Consider the following 7,673-nt stretch of genomic DNA (forward strand, 5'->3'; position numbering starts at 1 on the left):
GCTTCTTCTCTCACTGAAGCTTACTGCATCATCTCCTGCTGATCTCCTGGTTCCTCTGCCTCTGCTGTTGCCATTTCTTGGTCTCTGCTTCTCACTGTCTCTTGCCATTTCTGGTGGAACAGCTCTCTCTGTGTCTATTCAGTCTAAGAAATACTCAGCTTAGGGATCCCTGGTCCAAAGAAAAGGCGCCACTTGCTGGCTTTTCTTGCCTGTGTGATGGTTCATTTTAAGCTTAGTTTAAACCCCTTGTTAGGACTCCATACACCTTATTTTCATGGTTCCACCTCTGTAAGGGCACCATGCACCTTATTTACATTATTAGAAACCTATCCAATCCCCTTGATGAGCCACAACCTCATTTGCATAGCTCCACCCAGTCATTTAGTGAGAGTTGCAAAGACTGTAACTAGACTAGTCATATTAAATAATTTACTGCACCGCACCACCTCTTCCTAACTCAGTGAACATGGGCAATTATTTAATATCTGTAAGTGCTGATTTACTGACAGCTGCCTTACATAACAGAACCAATACTGCCTGTCCCTGCATTATCAAATAGCTGGTTGCAGACTGGACTGTTTTGATGAATAGGCTTGCTTTTTAAAAAAAAGAAAATTGTGGTTTAGGTGAAAGTTGGCATAATTAATTATGTTCCTATTTAACAATTTTTACTCCCATTTCTCTGTGGCACGATTTACAATTTTCACAAGATGTCAGTATTTCCATTATTGCCAGGCCATTTGTTCGGCTCTGTTTCCATTGTTGTAGTAACTCCCCTCCCCTACTTTGCCTTCTCATCTTTGCTTTTGGCTAACTGTTGGCATTTGGTCTTATATAGGTGATTATTTAAAGAATACATTAATCATGGGTGATATATACTTTTTATAAGCCAATCTTTTATTTGGCAGAGAGGTGTCCTCTGAGAGGGGCTTCAGTGCTGTGGTTGTTGTTGTTGTTGTTAAGTGCTGTCAGTAGATTCTGACCCATAGCGACCTTGTATAGGGTTTCCAAGCCTGTAAATCTTTACGGGAGCAGAAAGCCTTATCTTTTTCCCGCGGAACAGCTGGTAGTTTTGAACTGCTGACCTTAAGGTTTGCAGCCCGATTCGTAACCACTATGCTACGAGAGCTCCTTTTAGGTCAGTAGATCCCTCCTATCAGGTCGGTACAGATTCGATGGCACCTAACAACAACAACAATAAAGGAGCAGAGAATAAACTTATCAAAATCCTGGCTTTTATGTCCACAAACCTAAATTCAGATGTAAAGGTGGGGAAAAAATTGAAAGGTTCAATCAGGCAAAATTCACATTCCTAAATCATCCACAACAAGGAGTCCTAGTAATTATAGTGGGCTACAAGGTCAGCAGTTCAAATCTACCAGCCACTCTGTAGGAGAAAGATGAGGCTTTCTGCTCCCATAAAGATTTACACCTTCGGAAATCCTATACAGGGTCACTATTGAGTCAGAACCATCACCATCATCCACAACACATCATTACCCAGTACTAGATAAAATGCTTTAAGCTGAGTAGAAGGAGGATATTAGTGAGGAGAGTTTGGTCCAGGAAGGGTTTCAGAGAAAGGAAATCTATACTCACCTCCAAGGCTGATTCCTAGCAGGAGGGACTGTTTCTTACCTGACATCCTAGTGATGAAAACAATAATGTAAGTAGCTATACTATTATGTTGTTAGATGCCATCCATTGACTCTGATTCATGGTGACCTTATGTACAACAGAAGAAACATTGCCTGTTTCTGTGTCATCCTCATGATTAATGGCATGCTTGAGTCCTGTGTTGTGGCTATTGTACATCCATCTCACCAAGGGTCTCCCTTGTTCAAACATGAATATCTTCCTTCAGCCGACATGGACAGTGAACTGTTGTGATTCATAAGGTTTTCACTGACTAGCTTCTGAAGCCAATCACCAGGTGTCTCTTCCTAGTCTGTCTTAGTCTGAAAGTTCCACTGAAACTTGTCCACCATGTTTGTCCCTGCTGGTATTGTAAATACCAGTGACATAGCTTCCAGCATCATAGCAACATACAAGCCATTACAGAATAACAAAATGACAGATAAATGACTCCTATATAGGAAACCATATATACAAACAAATGGATCAGGGAGGCATCTTAGAAATATTTACTAAGCTCCCCCCAAAAAGTACAGAGAAATGTCAAACTTCTTATATGATGTTGTTGTTGTTATGTGCCGTGGAGTCATTTCCAACTCACAGTGACCCTGCACAGGGTTTCCGAGGCTATAATCTTTACAGGAGCAGAAAGCCTCATCTTTCTCCTGCGGAACAACTGGTAGTTTCAAACGGCTGAACCTGAGGTTAGCAGCCCGATTTGTAACCACTACGCTACCAGAGTACTTTTTAATAACATAGCAAGTTCTACACATTGAAAATCACTCTACAAATAGAGTTTCTATTACAATAATTTAAAAAATCAAACTCAAAACATAGTCAACACTTGTAATGAAATTTTAAATATCCAACAGAGTGTTTTCATGTTTTAGAGGAATAGGGAAGATATAAATGAGATCTATAGTCATCCTTAAGGAGCTCTGGTAGTGTAGTGGTTATGAATCAGGCTGCAAACTGCAAGGTCAGCAGTTTGAAACTACCAGCTGCTCTGCGGGAGAAAGATGAGGCTTTCTGCTCCCATAAAGATTTACAGCCTCAGAAACCTTGTACAGGGTCACTATGAGTCAGAACCGACTCCACGGCACATAACAACAACAACAACATATGCATCCTTGCTTTACATTGTGGCCAGAAGCTACTCACCAAAATTCACTACGCCATCATAATTTGGAGAATTAGCCAGTTTGAATCATTCAACAGTAGCTGGCAACTAACAACAATTGAATGCATTTTTAGGAGGTTGGGTAGCATGATGCTTTAAAAGAACATCATTATTTTCACATGGTGCTCCCGTAGACATTTGATGATCCTCTGAGACATTGATTTATGCAAATACATTTTCAGATCTGCTTCTATACCCAGCACAAGTTGACACAGAGATGTAAGCATGAATGAAGTTCCAAAGGCTACCAAAAATTTGGTAGCAGTCATAAATCTCTCCCCATCATAACTTTATAGCTGTCAGCTTGAGAGGACAGAACCTGGTCTTTGTTTTCAATTCAAAGGATCCTAGTCACTAAATCTCTAACTGTCTGCATATCTTGCTTGTGAAGATGGAAAATGATGGGAGTCATTGGCAAGTAAAATGTGATTTTCCATACCTAAGCATAAAGCATTCTGCATTATCATAACAAATCTATTTAGTATGAGGGGAAATATGTTGAGTTACTGTAAAAAAAAAACAAAAACAAAAAAAAACAAAACTACAACAAATTGAGGAGAATGAATGTTGAGTTTAACATTCCCTTTGGAAGGAGCTCAAGTGAAGAGTTGTAGGTAAGACCTGTCTCTGTACTCATAGAGAGTATTTATAATTTTTAGTTAAAAATTTTAATTGATTGGTCTTAAATCACTATTGTCTTTTGGAAAATCCTTGGTGTAGAGTATTACATAATAATTTTTTAGCAGACAAAAAACAAACCAAACACAAAATCCCCATTTATGGATTCTACTTGCCAGACTTCCAAATACTTTTATATTAAACATACAGCAACTAAAGAAATAGTTGACTTTGAACTCAGTACAGACACAGAGTATGTACTGTGAGCTAGGCACTACAAAATGGTATATTCATAAGCATTCATAAAACACAACTTGCCTATTAGAAATGTTCATTGTGGGAGAGAAAACACAAACACCTCAAGGAAGTATAATAATAAGACAAAAGGCTGCCTGTAAGCAGAAGTATAAATAAAAGTTATTTGAAAACAGTGAAGACAAAAAGAAAAATATTCTCCTTGGATAGAAGCCACTAAGACTTAATAGAAAAGGTAGTGTTTGGGTCTTAAAAAATAAGTAAGTTAATAATGGATGACAATGGTAGGAAGAAAAAGGTATTTCAGACAAAGAACCTCTGAAAGCAAAGGTGCAGTCTGGGAAAGCAAATGATGTGGGATGACTATTATCCTGGTAAATATGATGAGTTAGAATAAGAAGAGATTAAAATAAAAATACCAAATTTTACAGTACAGAGTATAGATACTATTTTCCTATAATTTTTGGATTCTACAGACATTTATTAATTTATAAGTTATTCAAATATTTATATTTTCAGGTCATAATATTGGAAACTTCTCTAAGAATTTCCACATTTTTAACCAGTAATAGGAGTATAAGTAAATAAATGTTGCTATAAAATCATAGAGACTTGTATTCAATAAAAACATCAAGATGTGAAGTGGTTGTTTCTCTACACATGTTCCATCTAGGTCTATACACTTCTGAAGGTGGTGTTTCCATCTCTCTAACCCTTATCCAAAGAATCATGTGCTCTTCAATTTACATTATATCAAAATGGCAGTTTGAACATCCTTGAAGGATTCAAGCTGGGTTCCCTTGAAATGTGCCTTGAGTTTGGGAACAAAAAGAAGTGTGAAGGGACAAGATCATGATTGTTGGGTGGATGGGGTAAACTTTTCCAGTGAAATTTTTGTAAGATAGCTCTTGCTACCCTCAAAGAATGAGCAGGAGCAAATTTCCTGTATTCTCTTAAAACTTTTCCTAATAAATCTCTGTGATCATCCTTTGAGATAGTCTAATATGATTACTCTTTGTTGTTGTTGTTGTTATGTGCCGTGGAGTCGATTCCAACTCATAGCAACCCTGTACAGGGTTTCCAAGGCTGTAAATGTTTAAGGGAGCAGAAAGCCTCATCTTTCTCCTGCGGAACAGCTGGCAGTTTTGAACTGCTGACCGTGAGATTAGCAGCCCAATTCATAACCACTACACTACCAGAGTCCAAAAAAACAGTCACCATAACCTTCTGATCTGATCTCTCTGTCTTGAATTGAACTGACCCAGCAGATACTTCCAGAAGCCACTATTTTGATTGAACCTTGTTCTCTGGATAGTATTGGTAAATCCAAGACTCATTCTTGGTTATAAGTCATTCCATTAAATCATCTTCATTTTCTTTGATCTTGCTTAAAAGCTCTTTCAGCTAGCTGATCTTTTGTACAATGTTTTTGACACTCATCTAGTCAAAAGTTTGCTAAGATCAAGGTGTTTGTTTAAAATTGAAAACGCCAAATCATATGAGATCTCAACTCTATAGCTATTATAGCTATCACATGAATGGCAGTTCTATGGTTTTCTTCTACCAGTTTCTGGACTTCATAAGTTTTTTTAAGAATGAAGTAGTGCTGACCTTAAGGTTCGCAGCCTGATTCATATCTACTATGCTACCAGAGCTCCTAATTAAAGGAAAAGACGGAGAAAAATCAAAGAAAGCTCCTGTTCAGTTATTAATAATGTAACTGAAATGGACATTGAAAGTGTTTTAGCTTAGCCTAAAGTAAAATAGAACCAAAATAGCCATCTTAAAACAGTTGTTGTTAAGTGCCATGCGTCAGTTCCGACTCATAGCGACCCTATATAGGACTTCTGAGGAGTGACTGGTGAGCTTGAACTACTGATTTTGTGGTCCAAACCAGCTCTGCAGTCCTGCACACTAACCCACAGCACCACACCAGGACTCCTTAAAACAGGAGCTACAGTAAAAATGTGACTCCCTCCTTAGCTGCCTTCCATAATTAATTACTCCTTTTCTATTCCAACTCCACGGCACATAACCACCACCACCATCTCTAAAGCAGAGTATGTGGTCCAAACAAAGGAACAGTTCTCTTCCTGGAAAAAAAGACGAAATCAGCAAGTAGTAACGGTTGAAATAGTCACTATGTTTGGGATGCAACCACCCAAACTGCTGACGCAATCACCCTAACTATTAGAATAAGAAAACATTACCATGCCTGATTATAAGTTTTGTGATCTTCAGTTCTTTCCCCTTAAAAGTCCCAGATTGCCCTCTAATCAGAGAGGCAGATCTGGGAGATTTCTGTTCCTTTGTCTTCATGTGTATCAATGCACAATAAACACTTTGTTCTATTCCCTATCTCTGAGTGTTGGCTAAGCTCTTTTCACAGTGATAATTCTGGGACTTAGTTTCAAAGGTAAAGAGAATGCCATTAGGTGACTGCTCCCATGAGTAGGATCAAGCAGAGTAAGGATTACATACAGTATCAGGAAAGCAGATGGGTTTGGATTTTTGGTTCCTCTAGGAGTCTTAGTAAGGAGCTCTGGTAGCGTAGTGGTTACGAATTGGGCTGCGAACCTTAAGGTCAGCGGTTCGAAACTACCAGCTGCTCCGCGGGAGAAAGATGAGGCTTTCCACTCCCGTAAAGATTTACACCCTCGGAAACCCTGTACAGGGTCGCTATGGGTCGGACCCGACTCGATGGCACTTAACAACAACAACAACAACAACAGGAGTCTTAGTATGACACTGTAGGATAAGCACTGATCCATTAGAGGTGGCATTCAGCTCATAGATCTCAAGGACCTGAAAACCAAGTGGTTCATCATGCCTAGAGGCTATGCTTTGCTGCCGTCACCATGACAATAAAATGAATATATTGAGTTACACCATCTGCCGTCACCATGACAATAAAATGAATATATTGAGTTACACCATAAGTGTTATGGATATCGTTTAGATTATCATGAGAAAAAGATAAAGAAGGAAAGTTGAGAGGCTCATGAATGTCCAAACAAGGCCAAAAAGATGATTGGTCTAAAGGCTAAGCTCTACCATAAACAGTGCCATGCTGAGAAAATGCAAATGAAAAAGATTATCCAGATGCATGAAAAGAGAAATACCAAACAAAAGAATGATGAGAAGACTCTACAAGGAGCATTACCTGCCTATCTGCTGGACAGAGAGGGGTGGCTATGGCTGTGTGCCGTGGAGTCGGTTCCAACTCATAGTGACCCTGTACAGGGTTTCCGAGGCTGTAAATCTTTACAGGAGCAGAACACCTCATCTTTCTTTTACGGAACAGCTCGTAGTTTCAAAATGCTGAACTTGTGGTTTGCAGCCCAATTCGTAACCACTTCGCTGTGTCCTGAGCTAAAGTAGTTTCCAATATGATTAAACAAAAAATGAAAAGATTAAGTGGGAAAATGGGAAGACCCTCAGCCCAAAGTCTGTGCCCAGTGAGAAAAAAGAAAGCCTGGAAAAAGATGGTTACTAAAATCTGCTTTGTTGGAGATGGCTTTACATGAAAACCACCTAAATACAAAAGTTTTACGTAACAATAGTTACAGTTCAAGAAGTCATCCTGAACTTAAAGCCACCTTTGCTTACCAATACATGGTGTGACGAAGAATCCTTCCTCCCCACTTTATACAACTTTGGGTATGATCACCAAAGGGACTGTCATTGAAGTGAATGCGTGCAAGATTATCTGGGGGAAATATGCTCAGGTTACCCACAATCATGAAAATGATAGATGCATAAATTCAGTCTTACTGGTTTGATAGTGGTTTCCTATAAGTAATTCCTTATTGGTAAAGACTACAAACTAACCAGGAAAACCACCATCACCATGTATTTCTGAATATTACTGAACAGCTTCATGCATCTGCAGTTATGCAGTTATCAAGAAAACTATTTATGATGCTATTTTTAAGAAATTTAAATTGTCCAATTTTACAAAAAAACAAGGAAACAAAAACCAAAC

At 38.7% G+C, this 7,673-nt stretch overlaps 1 pseudogene; it reads left to right on the forward strand.

Annotated features, from left to right (window-relative positions):
* The first annotated feature begins 6,601 nt into the window (after nt 1–6,601).
* LOC102831194 lies at nt 6,602–7,470 on the forward strand (annotated as a pseudogene).
* The last annotated feature ends 203 nt before the right edge of the window (nt 7,471–7,673 follow it).

Source organism: Chrysochloris asiatica, unplaced genomic scaffold (genome assembly GCF_000296735.1).
Source record: "Chrysochloris asiatica unplaced genomic scaffold, ChrAsi1.0 scaffold00036, whole genome shotgun sequence".
Lineage (NCBI taxonomy): Eukaryota > Metazoa > Chordata > Mammalia > Afrosoricida > Chrysochloridae > Chrysochloris > Chrysochloris asiatica.